This window comes from Oncorhynchus masou, unplaced genomic scaffold (assembly GCF_036934945.1).
Source record: "Oncorhynchus masou masou isolate Uvic2021 unplaced genomic scaffold, UVic_Omas_1.1 unplaced_scaffold_3562, whole genome shotgun sequence".
Lineage (NCBI taxonomy): Eukaryota > Metazoa > Chordata > Actinopteri > Salmoniformes > Salmonidae > Oncorhynchus > Oncorhynchus masou.
Window position 1 is genome coordinate 19,029 of NW_027009969.1, and position 18,463 is coordinate 37,491.

At 45.4% G+C, this 18,463-nt stretch overlaps 1 pseudogene; it reads right to left on the reverse strand.

Moving 5' to 3' along the window:
• Positions 1 to 39: 39 nt before the first annotated feature.
• LOC135534550 (neurofibromin-like) lies at positions 40 to 18,433 on the reverse strand (annotated as a pseudogene).
• Between the last annotated feature and the right edge of the window lie 30 nt (positions 18,434 to 18,463).

Consider the following 18,463-nt stretch of genomic DNA (forward strand, 5'->3'; position numbering starts at 1 on the left):
TCTGTCCAGGAGGGAGTGCCGTCTCTGTCGCTCACCTGAACTTCATCTGCTGGCAGAAGGACAGGTTGTCTCGTCTCTCCATCATCACCAGCTGGCACAGCTTGGTTTACATCTGGATGGCATGCAACGTGTTGCCAAAGACACGCACGTACCTGGGGGGTGAGATCAGACCGAATAAGGTCCTGAAGAGTAACAACTTATTAGGTATTTCATAAGCCGTGAGTGTTTGTCTCTCACCTGACCAGGTTGAGCATCATGGTCTCTATGCTGGCCTGTCCAAGGTGCTCTGAGCTGCCCTCAGCATGGTTATCCAGTAGGTTCTTCATGATGGCAATGGTCTGCTCCACAAACTGTGTGTTAGTGTCATTGATGGGGACCTGCAAGGGCAGAGACAAATTAATGAAATCAGTTAACTACTTTCCTGCTAATGTCAACAAATCAGCTTTATAATGAACTAATGAAATTCAACAACATCAGCGCAGGCAGGGCTCTGTGCTGCAATCAGCAAAAAAAATCACCATCCCCCTGTAAAACTCCCTAGAATGACATTCTACACTAATACAATTCAAATAATTGTTTAACGTGCCCCATCCTCCTCCGCAGCCCATCCACTCACCGGCCCCTGTGTGTCGAAGAAGCGTCCGATGCTGTTCCTTAGCTTGTTGAAGAGCATGTGGTACAGGACCGGGCTGAGCTCCAGCCCCAGCAGCTCCTTGATGTTGGTGCGGACGTGCAGACCCACCCTCTCATGACCACAGGCGGTCCAGGAACCTGCCCAGGGGGGTTTCAGTGGAGGAAGAGGAGGAGCCGGTGGCTGAGGCTCCAGCTGCAGCGTTGGAGACCTCACAGACGCCCACAGAGACCATAGAGTACTTGCGTTCGCTCATGGGGCCCATGGGGGGGCTGTAGGTGGTGGGGCCACAGGGCTTGCTATGCTGGGACAGACACACCCCACCCAGAGCACACAGGAAGCCTGTCATGTTGATCCACTCCTGCAGGGGGAGACAAATGGGGTAGAGTTTGGAGCAATGGTCCCTATATTATTATTTTTTATTAACAGTGAAACACACCCAAATCCTAAAATGTAAGTGCTCTTACCTGACCATCCTCCACCTTGTTTTTGGGAAAGTTCAGAATCTGTTTGGTGTCCTGCTCCCATTTTGCATGCGTGTCCTCCCATGCCTGGGGTGAGACATGGAAACAAGAAGGGACAAGTCACTAATACTGGAAGGATGTAAGCAAGGATAAACTGTATTTTATGCTTCTTTATTCTTTCACACCTCAGTGTTTCCTGCAGTGGGGTGCTCTATCCTTCTCAACAAGGCCATCACTCTCTTCTGCAGGGTGGAACGTCCTACCAAACAGAGAAACAAGTAGCGGAATCACTGTCTGAAACCGTTGGCCTTTTTAGTGACTCTCAGAGCATGTTATAGTGGTGTTCAAAACATAGTGTTTTTACTGACCGGTGGCCATTATGTTGCTGACGGAGGCGAACTCTGAAGGTGGCGTAGTTGGGCAGGATGGTCTGGACGAGCACCTCGTCAGCGGAACAGCGGAGGTCAGCCTCCTCACACAGGTGTCTGAAGCAGGACATGGCCACCAGCACGGCCTCGGTGTCAGGGCTCCACAGAAACATGTATAGACACACCTCCAGTTTGGTCTGGGCCTGTCTGCAGATGGGGATTCCACTGCCCTGCGTGGCACACTCCTGGGCGAGCAGAGAGGAGTTAGACACGTCCAACACGTGTATTTGACTTGTATAACTGCAAAACACTCCGGACGGTTTTCCAGACCTAAGCTAGTCCTAGACATTATTTTGAATGAAAATTCTCTATTGAAAGTGCTTTTTAGTTCAGAACTAGGCTTAATCTGCGTCTGGGAAACTAGCCCTCAATGGTTATTCTGATGTGAGGTTAGAGTCCCTGACCTCACCTTGTTCTTTAGGAGGAACTTGTTCCTGCAGATAAGGATCTCCCTCAGCCACTTCAACACCTCTGTACTGTTCACCATCTGGTGACCAATCAGCTTCTTGCAGATCAGGAAGAGAACCAGGGAGCTGCAATGGGATAGGCCAGTGTTAGAGCCCAATGGAATCTCAACACACACCCCTAAAGACTGGGACTACTACTGAATCCATGACCAGTGTGTCTGTCTACATGCAGATAAGGATCTCTGGACTGAAAAGCCCCCAGAACTAAACCATGTCCTTGTACCTGATGTCCCAGAAGGTTTCAATGGGGGCCTGAGGGTTCCACAGCTCAATGGTCTCAGGCAGGTGCAGCACCAGCAGAGCCTGGGCAGAGAGAGACAGATAGGGAGAAATATGCCTTACTTGAAGTGGGTTTTTTTTGTGTGTTTTTTGTTTTTTACCCCTTTTTCTCCCCAATTTTGTGGTATCCAATTGTTGTAGTAGCTACTATCTTGTCTCATCGCTACAACTCCCATACGGGCTCGGGAGAAACGAAGGTTGAAAGTCATGTGTCCACCGATACACAACCCAACCAGCCGTACTGCTTCTTAACACAGCGCGCATCCAACCCGGAAGCCAGCCGCACCAATGTACACCGTGATGAGTTTGACCAGGGCGAGGAGGAGGCACTTGTAGCTGCGTGTATCCAGGTCTGTGGTTTTCTCTTTGAACTTAAGGCTGGTGGTCATTTTCTCTTTAAATGACAGAGTCTGTCAGAGAGAGAAGTTGTAAATTTAGGTGAAGCTAATACATACTTTTCCTAAGAGGTTCGCTTACACAGGAAAACAAAAGGTGTTTTAAACGATTGGTGTGAAAGTGAATGTGCGCGTGTGTGTAGTCCCTTTCTCACCGGCGTCATGCGTAGTGGGGCATGTGTGTGAAGGCCTTGCATCACTCGGCTCAGAGTGTCTGAGAACATTAGTCGCAGCTCTCCAGAGTAGCAGTACACTGCATCAATCTTAGGCCACCAGTCCAGATCAGACTAAAGGATGAAGAGGATAGAAGATCATTAATATTGCACTGCTGTGGGAAAGGCCAATGAGATCAGCACTGTCCTATCCAATGTACTTCGACTGAACTTGGTAGGAAGTAGTAGTGGAGACGGTACAAACTTACATTGGTGATGATTCTGTGCAGGGAGTTGACCAGGACAAAGTGAAAGGTAGAGGGGGAGGCGGAGGCCAAACAGACCTGAGGAGATTGTCTTTATTAATGTTTCGTCAAAAAAGCCGCTTTGACACCGAGGTATCATTCAGACATGGTCTGCACATTTTCTGCCAATGCGCTGAGCAGACTGACTGACCTTAAAGTGCTGATTGTTGTGAGGGTTGATACGGAAACAGGAGACGAAGCAGTCGATCATGAGGTCCACGTCTGCGTTCTGGCTGCCTGCCCCGCGAGAGAAGGGCTTGGTGGGGTTGAAGAGCAGGGTCTGATGGGATAGATAACTGTCTGTATGTGACCGTCTGCAATATTCCAAATTAACCAATTTCCCAAATAACCCTTACGCAAGGGGCTTTGTGAAGGTCTGAAAGGATTGGATAGGTATTAGCAAAATGGTCATAGCTCCATAGCGGTAGCACGAGCACAAAAGTTGCACTATAAAAGTCTAAGGGGTAGCCATAGGCATATCAATCATTGTTTACCGTTCAGGACGTTGTAGATAGAAATGTTCTATAATGAAAGGACATTGTCAATTTTACTCAATGACTGGAATGACGAACATAAAACCCAGACACCACTGCTGTAGTGTTGCCTAGCCCCCAGAGGGCGACAGAGTGTTTCGTTTATCTGACCTTGAGGTCCACCACGATGGACTGCACCAGGAGGAAGATGCCCGAGTGGTCCTCCCGGTTGATGTAGGTGGAGGCCTTGCACAGTTTGACACAGGCGATAGCTGCACTCTCTGTTAGTTGCTTGCTGCCCCCATGGCCTGCTAGAGCCTTCCTCAAGCTCTCCAGGAACAGCTTCTGTAACGAGATAGTTGCTTTCTCTATCAGCCACACTACCTATTTAATCCCAGTGTGTGTGTGTGCGCACTCAACTCACCTTGTTGGCCTTGCTCTCCTCCACCACCTCTCGAGAGATGATGTGTGTGATCTCGGGACAGAGGATGAGGAGGATGATCTGTAGAGGCCACACCGCTGCCTTCCTCTTGGCACTCTCAGCAAAGCTGTCCACCAGGTCAAACAGCCTCTCCGCAGCATCTAAAGGGCGTGCCAGACAGACGAGTGAGATAGCCCTTAACTCATCATACTTCTTATTTATCGTCCTGATCTGTTCCCTACAGTCCCTTTGAGACTGAAGATTTCACATTAAATAATAAATAATTAAATAAACTTAAATAAACTTTTTTAAAGTGCATGTAATGATAGCATCTGCATTGTGTTTCAGTCCAATACAAGGCACTTGAGAATACTGACCTGCCATGTCTGTCTGTGGTCTCTGGTAGAGCATGGTAAACTCATCAGGGTAGTTCTCTACCCAGTTCCAAAAGGCCTGGGGAAGAACACAAATATTTAGCACTGTCCTCTCTAGAATGGGACAGTAGCTATGTTTCCATGAACTTTTCCAGTGATTTATTGGCAACATTTAGAACGTTTGAATAGAAAATAATTTTAATACATTTGAAAAATTTTGAATAAGGCTGTAATGTAACAAAATGTGGAAAAAGTTCAGGGGTCTGAATACTGAATAAGCCACAGATCAATTGCCTGCTACGGTGCATTTCCATCCAACTGTCTTGTGTCGATAAAAACAGCTGGACGTAATGACGTCACACCAACAAACAGAAGACGTTTTCACAAAAACCTAGTGATGAATAAACATGAAGGAGTTGAAGTGTTTCCATTATCCATTTAGGCAAATTGCACATGAATAATATGGCGACAGCCTGGATTCCCTCCCAGCCATCTGTCCCATGTCTCAGGTAGCCCACAAAGGCCTGCATGGATAGAGCGCAAGAATTTACTAATATCTGCCATAGTCTAATAATTCCTATGTGCCAATTTATTGTCATGGTGAACCTTGCACTGCAGTTGATCTGAAATAATGGGATAGTAAAACTTGCATAGTGCTCTGCGTACCGTCAACACTATTCGGCAATCAACATTTATTTGAAAAACATTGCTTCTATCATCATTTGTAGCAATAAAGAAAGTTTAAAAAATGGTGTCAATCTTTAGAGCATTTTTCCTATAGCTGCCATTTCATTACACATTTCAATGTTTTTCCAATAAACCTGCATCAATGGAAACCTGCATCAATGGAAACCTGCATCAATGGAAACCTGCATCAATGGAAACCTGCATCAATGGAAACCTGCATCAATGGAAACCTACAACCTGTGATGTCCTCAAAGTGGAAAATTGTATTTTAAACCTTTCACCAGCAGCCAAGAGGTGGCAGTAGTGAATACCATGAATAATACACTACATGTTCAATGGTGTGTGGACACCTGCTTGTCAACCATCTCATTCTAAAATCATGGGCATTAATAAGGAGTTGGTCCCCCTTTGCTACTATAACAGCCTCCACTCTACTGGGAAGGCTTTCCACTAGATGTTCAAACACTGCTGCGGAAACTTGATTCCATTCAGCTGCAAGAGCATTAGTGAGGTTGGGCACTGATGTTGTGCGATTAGGCCTGGCGCGCAGTCGGCGTTCCAATTCATCCCAAAGGTGTTCGATGGGGTTGAGGTCAGGGCTCTGTGCAGGCCAGTCAAGATCTACCACACCGGTCTCAACAAACCATTTCTGTATGGACCTTGCTTTGTGCATGGGGGCATTGTCATGCTGAAACAGGAAAGGGCCTTCTCTAAACTGTTGCCACAAAGTTGTAAGCACAGAATCGCCTAGAATGTCATTGTAAGCTGTAGAGTTTAGATTTCCCTTCACTGGAACTAAGGGGCTGAGCCTGAACCATGAAAAACAGCCACAGACCATTGTTCCTCCTCCACCAAACTGTACACTTGACACTACGCATTGGGGCAGGTAGCATTTTCCTGGCATCCACATGCAGATTTGTCAGTCGGACTGCCAGATGGTGAACCGTGATTCATCACTCCAGAGAACACGTTTCCACTGCTCCAGAGTCCAATGGTGATGAGCTTTACACCACTTCAGACGACGCTTGCCATTGTGCATGGTGATCTTAGGCTTGTGTGCGTCTGCTCGGCCAATGAAACCCATTTCATGAATCTCCCGACATCAGTTCGTGTGCTGACGTTGCTTCCAGAGGCAGTTTGGAACTCGGTAGTGAGTATTGCAACCAAAAACAGGCAAGTACACTACGCACTTCAGCACTCAGTGGTCCCGTTCTGTGAGCTTGTGGCCCATCACTTCACGGCTCACCGGTCAGCAACTGGTGTGGCTGAAATAGCCAAAACCACTAATTTGAAGGGGTGTCCACATACCTTTGGCCATGTAGTATATACTAATACACCAACTTCATAAACACAAAACAGCAGCACTGAATATAGATATATTGGTGCACAAACCTTTTCCAAACTGTTAATGACGGGAAGTTGGGCAGGTTTCTTCAGGGCTTTGAATTTTAATACCGTTTCTGAGAGGATGTAGTGAAAAGTAATAGAGTATTAGCAAAAAACTATTAAAAAAAAGAAAAAGAGTATGACATACAAGGAATTGAGTGAGTGTGTAGCTACCTTGGAGCAGTCTTTTAAGTTTGGAGCAGTCCACGTTGATGTACTGCATGAGCTCTATATCGTGCACATCCACAGTGTCTTCTGAGCAGACTGTCAGCTCCTGCAACCTGAGGGAGAACACAATGGATAAGGACCCTCAGACACTGCCATGGAACAAGTTCGTCCAGTCAAACATGATATGCAGAGATATTATTCTACCAGTTTCTCAGGAGAAAGGAGGGAAAGAAGAGGGGGTGGAAGAGAGGGAAAAGAGGACAGCCTTGTAGAGGTTGCCTCTTTGACAGCATCCCCTCATCCTTCAAGACAGGAAACTGACATGAGTGTATCAATGATGTGAAACTTTCTGAATGTTGCCAGTCTACAGTAAACATGTCCCCCACAGATGATGTATTGCTCCTTGTGTCAATTAGTGACAATTATTACAACGTATGTTGTGTGGGAAGAAATGTAATTTGTAAGTACCAAAATTATATAGGTTGTAATGGGAACCTAGTTGCTCATGAGGGGCTGCATATATGAACCACATTTCATGACAATAGTTCAAACGGGACTGGAGATATGCTTGTTCAAAGTTTGGAATTTCAGTTGATTACTATAGCACCCCTTTGAGACAATCCACATAAATCTCTATGGGAAGATGGGTGAATGATACAAGTTTCTTCAAAAATCAGGCCAGTGCTGTCTGAGACATCACGTGTGATGAAGGTACAACTGTACGAATGTACTAACGGATGGAGACCTATCAAGTCCCGTCTCCAATTTACAAAAGATAATGTAGGTCAGTTGCCATTGACCTTGGAAGAACAACAAGGTGGGCAGGCTTTTATTCCAGCCCTGTACTAACACATCTGATCAACTGCTCATCAACACAGTGACAGTGAATTAGCCAACACAGTCTGCAGTTCCTCAGGATCAGGGTTACCTGGTGGAGATGCGGCTGAAAACAGCGTTGAAGTTGTTGCAGCTGAGGGAGAAGAGGACCCCTGAGGCGGAGGCACGGAGCTCAGCAGCGTGCTGGTGGCCCTCGCGGTACGTGTGGATGAAGTGACAGATCTCTGGGAGCAGCTGCTTCACCAGCATGGTCTCGTCCAGACGCAGGCAGTCCTTTGATTGCTGGGAGGATTTTATTTGATTTATTAGGATCCCCGTTAGCCGATGTCAGCTAATCTTACTGGGGTCCAACACATAACGGAAAATAATTTACAGACAAAAGACTTTACAATTTACATACATTTAAAAACAGTAACATGTAGTGTGTGTGTGCATCTATCAGTTCCACGTACATGTCAGTACAAACACACAAGAGGAATACAGAGACAAAGAGAGAGAAGACATGAGAGGATAGGGTGTGTGTAAGCTGGCGTCTCCAGGTTCTCTGAGAAAACAATGAGTGCTTTTCAGGTTATCAGTGGCAACTTCTCACATATTTTGGATTAATACAGCTGGACATGAAATACATTTATGTGGGTTAAGTGCCTTGCTCAGTGGCACAAACACAGCATGTCCCTACCTGGGATTCACCAGTGCTCCCGTTGGCTAATTCCCAAAACTACACGAGTCAAACTGGCAGCCTCATACCAGGACAGACTTCATACAACTGCATTCCAAACCTGTAGCTCACCCATATGTAGGAAATAGTCTTAACACAAAATAAGGCTACTACTATACTTAAACATTTGTAACATAAAAACTCAAATTCTAACGAGAATTCCATAGCGTCCATGAGGGGAGCAGCTGGCTTCCGTCTGACGACAAGCCCTAATGAAAAACCTATACAGGAAACTCTCAGCGATCCCATTGGAGGCTGTGAAAGCACTAACTCAAGTCGAGGAAACACCTGGAAATGTAATCTTCTGCTGCAGGGTTGCAGAACTGAGGCACCTATTTCAGAAGTGAAGAGAACGCACGAGTGAAGAAAGGGGTTTAAGTGTAGGTCTATGTGTCTGGAAAAAGCAGAGAGAGAGAACAGGGGCATCCATGATCCATTGAACCAATGTAATACTGGCGTTGTGTTGGGATACTTAAAGCGTTTTAGAATATTGGTGCAATATTTTGAGGCCAATGCTCTTGACTGACAATGTTCAATTCAATTCAGTCAACAGAAAACTGTTTGAGTTGGGGGAGGCCATAGGACTAATATGGACAGGCTAGGGAAAAACTAAAATGGGGAAATGTTTATACACAACAAACACACAGAAGCAAGTGTAGGGGGTTGGTTAGCAGACCAACTAAATGGTGACGTAATAAGGTATACAGTAGATGCAGACTGTAAAGGTTTTCCTCACCGATGCCAGGCACTTCTCCAGTGTGTCCAGGATAATCAGCTGGGAGAGGTAGAGGTTCTTCTCAGCAGCTTCCCCAAATATCCGCTGGAGAGAGGAGGGGAGGGTACAGGACAGGTTACAGACACAGAGGACACAGTGATTTAGCAAACACCACTTCCAGCCCTTAGCATGCATCCTAACCTTGAGTTGACTGAGTTGACTCAATTACACGCCTTCCAGGAGGTAGAGTTGATGACATGCAACGTGGTGATCCCCATAGCTAAAAGAGACACGTTAAAAAACGCCACTTACCATGTTGTTCACATTTTTTAGTATGTTCGTGAGGCCACTGACGACGTGGGAGAACTTATACTTAGAGATGTTGATGAGACATTCCTTGTTGTGCTCTGTGCTGACTTTGGTGTGGTTGTTCTGATGTCCCGTTTTAACAGGAAGCTGAGGAGAAAGAGAAAAAGCATGTGTCATCCTAAAGTCACAGGGGAATCTAGCCACGGGTGAAGGTATTATACAGTGGACAATATATGCAGCAGGTTTGAACAAGTCTAATAGAATTTCACAAAGCCGGCCTCCCCAGTGGCACAGCAGTCTAAGGCACTGCACCGCAGTGCTTGAGGCGTCACTACAGACCCGGGTTGTCCGGGTCAGGGGAGGGTTTGGCAGGACGGGATGTCCTTGTCCCATCGCTATCCAGCGACTCCTTGTGGCGGGCCGGGCGCATGCACGCCGACTTCGGTCACCAGTTGAACTGTGTTTTCTCCGTCACATTGGTGTGGCTGGCTTCCGGGTTAAGTGAGCAGTGTGTCAAGAAGCAGTGCAGCTTGACAGGGTCGTGTTTCGGAGGATGCATGGCTCTCTACCTTCGCCTCTCCCGAGTCTGTACGGGAATTGCAGCGATGGGACAAGACTGTAACTACCAATTGGATATCATGAAATTGGTGAGGAAATGGGGGTATAAAACAAAAGTTTGGACACACCTACTCATTCAAGGGTTTTTCTTTATTTTTAATATTTTCTACATTGTAGAATAATATTGAAGACATCAAAACTATGAAACAACACACATGGAATCATGTAGTAACCCCAAAAGTTTAACAACTCAAAATATGTTTTATATTTGAGATTCTTCAAAGTAGCCACACTTTGCCTTGATGACAGCTTCGCACACTCTTGGCATTCTCTAAAACAAGCTTCACCTGGAATTATTTTCCAACAGTCTTGAAGGAGTTCCCACATATGCTGAGCACTTGTTGGCTGCTTTTCCTTCACTCTGCAGTCCAACTCATCCCAAACCATCTCAATTGGGTTGAGGTCAGGTGATTGTGGAGGCAAGGTCATCTGATGCAGCACTCCATCACTCTCCTTCTGGTCAAATTGCCCTTACACAGAACTGGAACGAAAGGCGGCCAAATGAGGTGTTGTCTTTAGGGATGATCAGTGAGATACAACATGCTGGAGCGCGTGCTACGGGTGGGTGTTGCCATCGTGACCAGTGAACTGAGATAAGGTGGAGCTTTACCTAGCATGGACTTGTAGATGACCTGGAGCCAGTGGGTCTGGCGATGAATATGTAGCGAGGGCCAGCCAACGAGAGCATACAGGTCGCAGTGGTGGGTGGTATAGGTGCTTTAGTGACAAAACGGATGGCACTGTGATAAACTGCATCCAGTTTGCTGAGTAGAGAGTTGGAAGCAATTTTGTAGATGACATCGCCGAAGTCGAGGATCGGTAGGATAGTCAGTTTTACTAGGGTAAGTTTGGCGGCGTGAGTGAAGGAGGCTTTGTTGCGGAATAGAAAGCCGACTCTAGATTTGATTTTCGATTGGAGATGTTTGATATGAGTCTGGAAGGAGAGTTTACAGTCTAGCCAGACACCTAGGTACTTATAGATGTCCACATATTCAAGGTCGGAACCATCCAGGGTGGTGATGCTAGTCAGGCGTGCGGGTGCAGGCAGCGAACGGTTGAAAAGCATGCATTTGGTTTTCTAGCGTTTAAGAGCAGTTGGAGGCCAAGGAAGGAGTGTTGTATGGCATTGAAGCTCGTTTGGAGGTTAGATAGCACAGTGTCCAAGGACGGGCCGGAAGTATATAGAATGGTGTCGTCTGCGTAGAGGTGGATCAGGGAATCGCCCGCAGCAAGAGCAACATCATTGATATATACAGAGAAAAGAGTCGGCCCGAGAATTGAACCCTGTGGCACCCCCATAGAGACTGCCAGAGGACCGGACAGCATGCCCTCCGATTTGACACACTGAACTCTGTCTGCAAAGTAGTTGGTGAACCAGGCAAGGTAGTCATCAGAAAAACCGAGGCTACTGAGACTGCCGATAAGAATATGGTGATTTACAGAGTCGAAAGCCTTAGCAAGGTCGATGAAGACAGCTGCACAGTACTGTCTTTTATCGATGGCGGTTATGATATCATTTAGCATGGCTGAGGTGCACCCGTGACCGGCTCGGAAACCAGATTGCACAGCGGAGAAGGTACGGTGGGATTCGAGATGGTCAGTGACCTGTTTGTTGACTTGGCTTTCGAAGACCTTAGATAGGCAGGGAAGGATGGATATAGGTCTGTAACAGTTTGGGTCCAGGGTGTCTCCCCCTTTGAAGAGGGGGATGACTGCGGCAGCTTTCCAATCCTTGGGGATCTCAGACGATATGAAAGAGAGGTTGAACAGGCTGGTAATAGGGGTTGCGACAATGGCGGCGGATAGTTTCAGAAATAGAGGGTCCAGATTGTCAAGCCTAGCTGATTTGTACGGGTCCAGGTTTTGCAGCTCTTTCAGAACATCTGCTATCTGGATTTGGGTAAAGGAGAACCTGGAGAGGCTTGGGCGAGTAGCTGCGGGGGGCGGAGCTGTTGGCCGAGGTTGGAGTAGCCAGGTGGAAGGCATGGCCAGCCGTTGAGAAATGCTTGTTGAAGTTTTCGATAATCATGGATTTATCGGTGGTGACCGCGTTACCTAGCCTCAGTGCAGTGGGCAGCTGGGAGGAGGTGCTCTTGTTCTCCATGGACTTCACAGTGTCCCAGAACTTTTTGGAGTTGGAGCTACAGGATGCAAATTTCTGCCTGAAGAAGCTGGCCTTAGCTTTCCTGACTGACTGCGTGTATTGGTTCCTGACTTCCCTGAACAGTTGCATATTGCGGAGACTATTCGATGATATTGCAGTCCGCCACAGGATGTTTTTGTGCTGGTCGAGTGCAGTCAGGTCTGGAGTGAACCAAGGGCTATATCTGTTCTTAGTTCTGCATTTTTTGAACGGAGCATGCTGATCTAAAATGGTGAGGATGTTACTTTTAAAGAATGACCAGGCATCCTCAACTGACGGGATGAGGTCAATGTCCTTCCAGGATACCCGGGCCAGGTCGATTAGAAAGGCCTGCTCACAGAAGTGTTTTAGGGAGCGTTTGACAGTGATGAGGGGTGGTCGTTTGACTGCGGCTCCGTAGCAGATACAGGCAACGAGGCAGTGATCGCTGAGATCCTGGTTGAAGACAGTGGAGGTGTATTTGGAGGGCCAGTTGGTCAGGATGACGTCTATGAGGGTGCCCTAGTTTACAGATTTAGGGTTGTACCTGGTGGGTTCCTTGATGATTTGTGTGAGATTGAGGGCATCTAGCTTAGATTGTAGGACTGCCGGGGTGTTAAGCATATCCCAGTTTAGGTCACCTAACAGAACAAACTCTGAAGCTAGATGGGGGGGGGCGATCAATTCAAAAATGGTGTCCAGGGCACAGCTGGGAGCTGGGGGGGTCGGTAGCAGGCGGCAACAGTGAGAGACATTTCTGGAGAGAGTCATTTTTAAAATTAGTAGTTCGAACTGTTTGGGTATGGACCTGGAAAGTAAGCCTGCAAAGTAATGTCAACTCCTCCCCCTTTGGCAGTTCTATCTTGACGGAAAATGTTATAGTTGGGTATGGAAATCTCAGAATTTTTGGTGGCCTTCCTGAGCCAGGATTCAGACACGGCATGGACATCAGGGTTAGCAGAGTGTGCTAAAGCAGTGAGTAAAACAAACTTAGGGAGGAGGCTTCTGATGTTGACACGCATGAAACCAAGGCTTTTTCGATCACAGAAGTCAACAAATGAGGGTGCCTGGGGACATGCAGGGCCTGGGTTTACCTCCACATCACCCGTGGAGCAGAGGAGGAGGAGTATGAGGGTGCGGCTAAAGGCTATCAAAACTGGTCGCCTAGAGCGTTGGGGACAGAGAATAAAAGGAGCAGATTTCTGGGCATGGTAGAATATATTCAGGGCATAATGCGCAGACAGGGGTATGGTGGGGTGCGGGTACAGCGGAGGTAAGCCCAGGCAGTGGGCGATGATGAGAGAGGTTGTATCTCTGGACATGCTGGTTGTAATGGGTGAGGTCACCGCATGTGTGGGAGGTGGGACAAAGGAGGTATCAGGGGTATGAAGAGTGGAACTAGGGGCTCCATTGTAAACTAAAACAATGATAACTAACCTGAACAATAGTATACAAGGCATATTGACATTTGAGAGAGACATACAGCGAGGCATACAGTAATCACAGGTGTTGAATGCAAAAACAAAGTGTTGGAGAAGTAAAAGTGCAATATGTGCCATGTCAAAAAAGCTAACGTTTAAGTTCCTTGCTCAGAACATGAGAACATATGAAAGCTGGTGGTTCCTTTTAACATGAGTCTTCAATATTCCAAGGTTAGAGGTTTTAGGTTGAAGTTAATATAGTATTTATAGGACTATTTCTCTCTATACCATTTGTATTTCATATACCTTTGACTATTTGATGTTTTTATAGGCACTATAGTATTGCCAGTGTAACAGTATAGCTTCCGTTCCTCTCCTCGCCCCTACCTGGGCTCGAACCAGGAACACATCGTCAACAGCCACACTCGAAGCAGTGTTACCCATCGCTCCACAAAAGCCGCGGCCCTTGCAGAGCAAGGGGAATAACTACTCCAAGTCTCAGAGCGAGTGACGTTTGAAACACTATTAGCGCTCACCCCGCTAACTTGCTAGCCATTTCACATCAGTTACACCAGCCATTAGGCTGATAGGCTTGAATTCATAAACAGCGCTGTGCTTGCGAAGAGCTGCTGGCAAAACGCACAAAAGTGCTGTTTGAATGAATGCTTATGAGCCTGCTGCTACCTACCATTGCTCAGTCAGACTGCTCTATCAAATCATATACTTAATTATAACATAATAACACACAGAAATACGAGCCTTAGGTCATTAATATGGTCGATTCCGAAAACATATCATCTCGAAAACAAGATGTTTATTCTTTCAGTGAAATACGGAACGGTTCCATATTTTATCTAACGGGTGTCATCCATACGTCTAAATATTCTTGTTACATTGCACAACCTTCAATGTTATGTCATAATTACGTACAATTCTGGCAAATTAGTTCGCAATGAGCCAGGCTGCCCAAACTGTTGCATATACCCTGACTCTGCGTGCAATGAACACAAGAGAAGTGACACAATTTCACCTGGTTAATATTGCCTGCTAACCTGGATTTCTTTTAGCTAAATATGCAGGTTTAAAAATATATACTTCTGTGTATTGATTTTAAGAAAGGTATCGTGTTTATGGTTAGGCACAGTCGTCAACGATTGTGCTTTTTTCGCAAATGCGCTTTTGTTAAATCATCCCCCAGCGTTGCATCGATTATATGCAACGCAGGACACGCTGCTAGATAAACTAGTAATATCATCAACCATGTGTAGTTAACTAGTGATTATGATTGATTGTTTTTTTATAAGATAAGTTTAATGCTAGCTAGCGACTTACCTTGGCTTCTACTGCATTCGCGTAACAGGCAGTTGTGGAGTGGAGTGCAATGAGAGGCAGATGGTTAGAGCGTAGGACTAGTTAACCGTAAGGTTGCAAGATTGGATCCCCGTGCTGACAAGGTGAAAAATCTGTCGTTCTGCCCCTGAACAAGGCAATTAATTAACCAACCGTTCCTACGCCGTCATTGAAAATAAGAATGTGTTCTTAACTGACTTGCCTAGTTAAATAAAGGTTTAAAAAATGTAATTAAAAATCAAATCGGCGCCCAAAAATACCGATTTCCGATTGTTATGAAAACTTGAAATCGGCCCTAATTCATCGGCCATTCCGATTAAAATCGGTCGACCTCTAGTTATAAGGTCTAAATAAAATAGCAGATCCGTACCACATTGAGTGAGGCGGGTTGCAGGAAGGTATATTTAATTTGAAAATGGAAAAAAAGAGATTAAATTATTTCAATGTAAACAAAAAATAAATGAATATTTACACGGGACGAAAACAAACACATCTAGGATCTTGTATGCAGATCACATCAAGCTTGGAATGTTGATGAGCCATAAGCAGCAGCACAGTTGAGAAGTGAGCTTTTCTGAATGGAGCACTCCTCCGTGATGTGGCTCTGGCTCTCCTTCAGGCCCCGGCATAGTCGTGGGGCAACAGAGCCAGGATGTTGTTAGCCTCGATTTCCACTTCCAGACTTCCCCAACAGCCCAGTGAGGAACAAGGCTTGGGAGCATGGTAAGTGGAGACTACACTGTTGAAGGCCTAATCATGGTTGAGAAAACAGTTCAGGTTCAGACATGCATCCATTCTAAGGAAGAGCGTCATGGCCTAGGACTGCTTACTAGCTGGATCCTGTCTACCACTGGGGCCCCTCAGGGAGAAACTTTGGCCTGGGAATGAAAGTCCCAAGATAGGGGGTAGGAGAATAGTCAGGCGTCTGAACTTCAGCCCACAGTCCAATCCCTGCTTCATATCTTTCTGGGCTGATGCTGTGATGACCAATACTACTAGGTTGAGATTATTATTTCTCATTAATCTCGTACATCACATTGGCATCCACCAACCTCTCTCTTCCTCTCTGTGGTAGCTTTTTGACATACATTTTTTTGGTTGTAATGCAGGATTCTGAAGTTGCATACAACTGTGATTTAGACTTATTGTTCAGAACACTTTCATTGTTTCTGGACACTGGGTAGGTTTTTGGGCAAAATAAGCAAGGTTCACACAGAAAATATGATTCTGACTATGAAATCCACCCTGATAAAGCCAACACATGCAATCCTATGACTTAGAGGCTTCTAAATGGTCTTAACAACACGAGGCGGATTTAATCCCTTATTACACTTTCATCAAACTGTAATAATCCGAGCAGAGCTGCTAAGCCTGAGTACAATCAACATCTGAGTACAATCACCACTCTGTGCTACAGAATCCCTCCGTAGCCTCTGAAACCCGAGGCCCAGATCCTACCCAAACTGCACAAAAAGTGCTGATATTCCATTTCAAAAGTCTGTACTGGAGTTGAGGGCAGTTGCACAGTGTGCCATGGCACTTAAGCATGTTTAGGTTAAATACAAACCACTGCATAGCGCAAACCCTTTTCAAGTTTATTTGTAGAACAGCTTTCACACAAAGGAGTTTAAACAAGGTGACGAGTTTCTGGCAGCACTGCTTGCACTGCAGCAAGAACCATTTGTTTCAGTCCCTTTGGAGGTGGTCTTTGACAACCAAAACAGACAAAGCTTAGTTTGGATAAAATTGAGACCCAGAGCTGATTTACAGACATACCAGCTCTCAAGCAACAACAAACTCTCCATCAAGTCAGCTGGAGCATTTTAAAATGTTGATCTTACAATTTGATAATGTTGACTGATAATGACTTCTGATGAGATATAGTTAGGGGCAACAGACAGTGTAAAAACTATTGATGGACTGGCTAGACTACCTGACCCAATGTTTCACACATTCAACCTCAAGTTCATTAGTGGAATCTTTGGCACCCTTAAAGGGATACTGTAGCAGTACTGTACAGTAGTATATGCCACTGCCTGTTCACACCGCTATCATCCAGAAGGCGAGGTCAGTACAGGTGATTTAAAGCTGGGACAGAGAGATTGAAAAACAGCTTCTATCTCAAGGCCATCAGACTTAAATAGCCATCACTAACTCAGAGAGGCTGCTGCCTACACTGAAACGCAAATACTGGACACTTTAATAAATGGATCACTAGTCACTTAAAATAATGTTACTTTAATGATGTTTACATATCTTGCATTGCTCACGTCACATGTACATACTGTATTTTATACCATCTACTGCACCTTGCCTATTGCTCATCCATGTACATATTCTCATTCACCCCTTTAGATGTGTGTGCATTAGGTAGTTGTTGGGGAATTGTTAGATTACTTGTTAGATATTACTGCACTGTCAGAACCAGAAGCATTTCACTACACTCGCATTAACATCTGCTAACCATGTGTATGTGACCAATACAATTTGATTCGGTGTACCTGTAGCCTTCAGTCATTGTACAAATGCTCGTCAGCATTGGCTATCATTACCACTTAACTTCATTCACACTGCATGCAGAGATCTAAAAAATTGTATCCACGGATTCATCCAACTCTGGGTAATAAGAAAAACTTAACTGCCAGAACCTTGTAGTTGGGCGAGCCTTGTAGACTGCTGCTGTGGTGACCACAAACACCTAAACACGCTCAAATATTGGATTGAGACAAACTCACACTACCTATATCATAATTTAAGGATGTGGTAATTATGTAAGTAGATATTTAACAAAAAAAGGATGTCTGTCAATTTGTACGGATCCATGTTGTTTTTGATCTTATTATTGAGCGTTTAACGTTACCTCAGAGCAGAAACATGGTCAGGTTGAAAATCCAGATTCCTCAGACAGCAACATGAATGTTGGCTGACAGCATGCAACCAGTATGTTCTTCATTTTTCCCCCACATGTGACAGACCTTGCATTTTAATCAGTGCATGTTGGAGTCACACCTCTCATTTGTTTACAGTTAGCAAGGTAGCTAAGTTATAGGACTTCCTAGCTGGTACAATAGGTACATCTTTTCCCCAATTGTCTAGGAAGAATTAGCCAATATTAGACGTAGTGTGCAAATACTCCGAGTTAGCTACACCAACACCCAAAATATATGCAACATTAAAATGCATGTTTAGTTGGCTAGCTAGCTACATGGGAAGCTCACTAGCTAGGTAACTAAAAGTAACTTGCACTTTTGGTACACATCATCCAAACACAGATATAAAAATATTTGTCCTAACGTAGATACTATCAATAGCTAGAAAGCAGTCTAGCATGCACTTCACAGTGACATAAATAAAATTAGCTATCTACCTGTACAAGCCCTCAACAAAAGATTCACTGCTTGCAGTTGCAACTAGCGAACTAATCCCACTTCGAACTCATATAACTAACACTATAATATTACCTGCTCGTCGAATCTGTTTATCACGGCCTGAACCCATTCCACTGGTTTATGTGCCGCCATGGCCGTGCGGATGGAAACCGCGAATGACTGCTTGCAATTCCAAGACGAATGTGGACGTTCGTGGCGATGTCAGGCCTGAAATAAGTCCCAAAACCGACGTCTGAAGATGACAGTACGGCTTGGTTATTGTTCCCTTTGAGCAAGCTTTACCATGCCGCCATGACACACCACCGGAAGTCTTCCCAGTGAAACCGATGGGGATAGGAGATTGCAGAGCAAAGA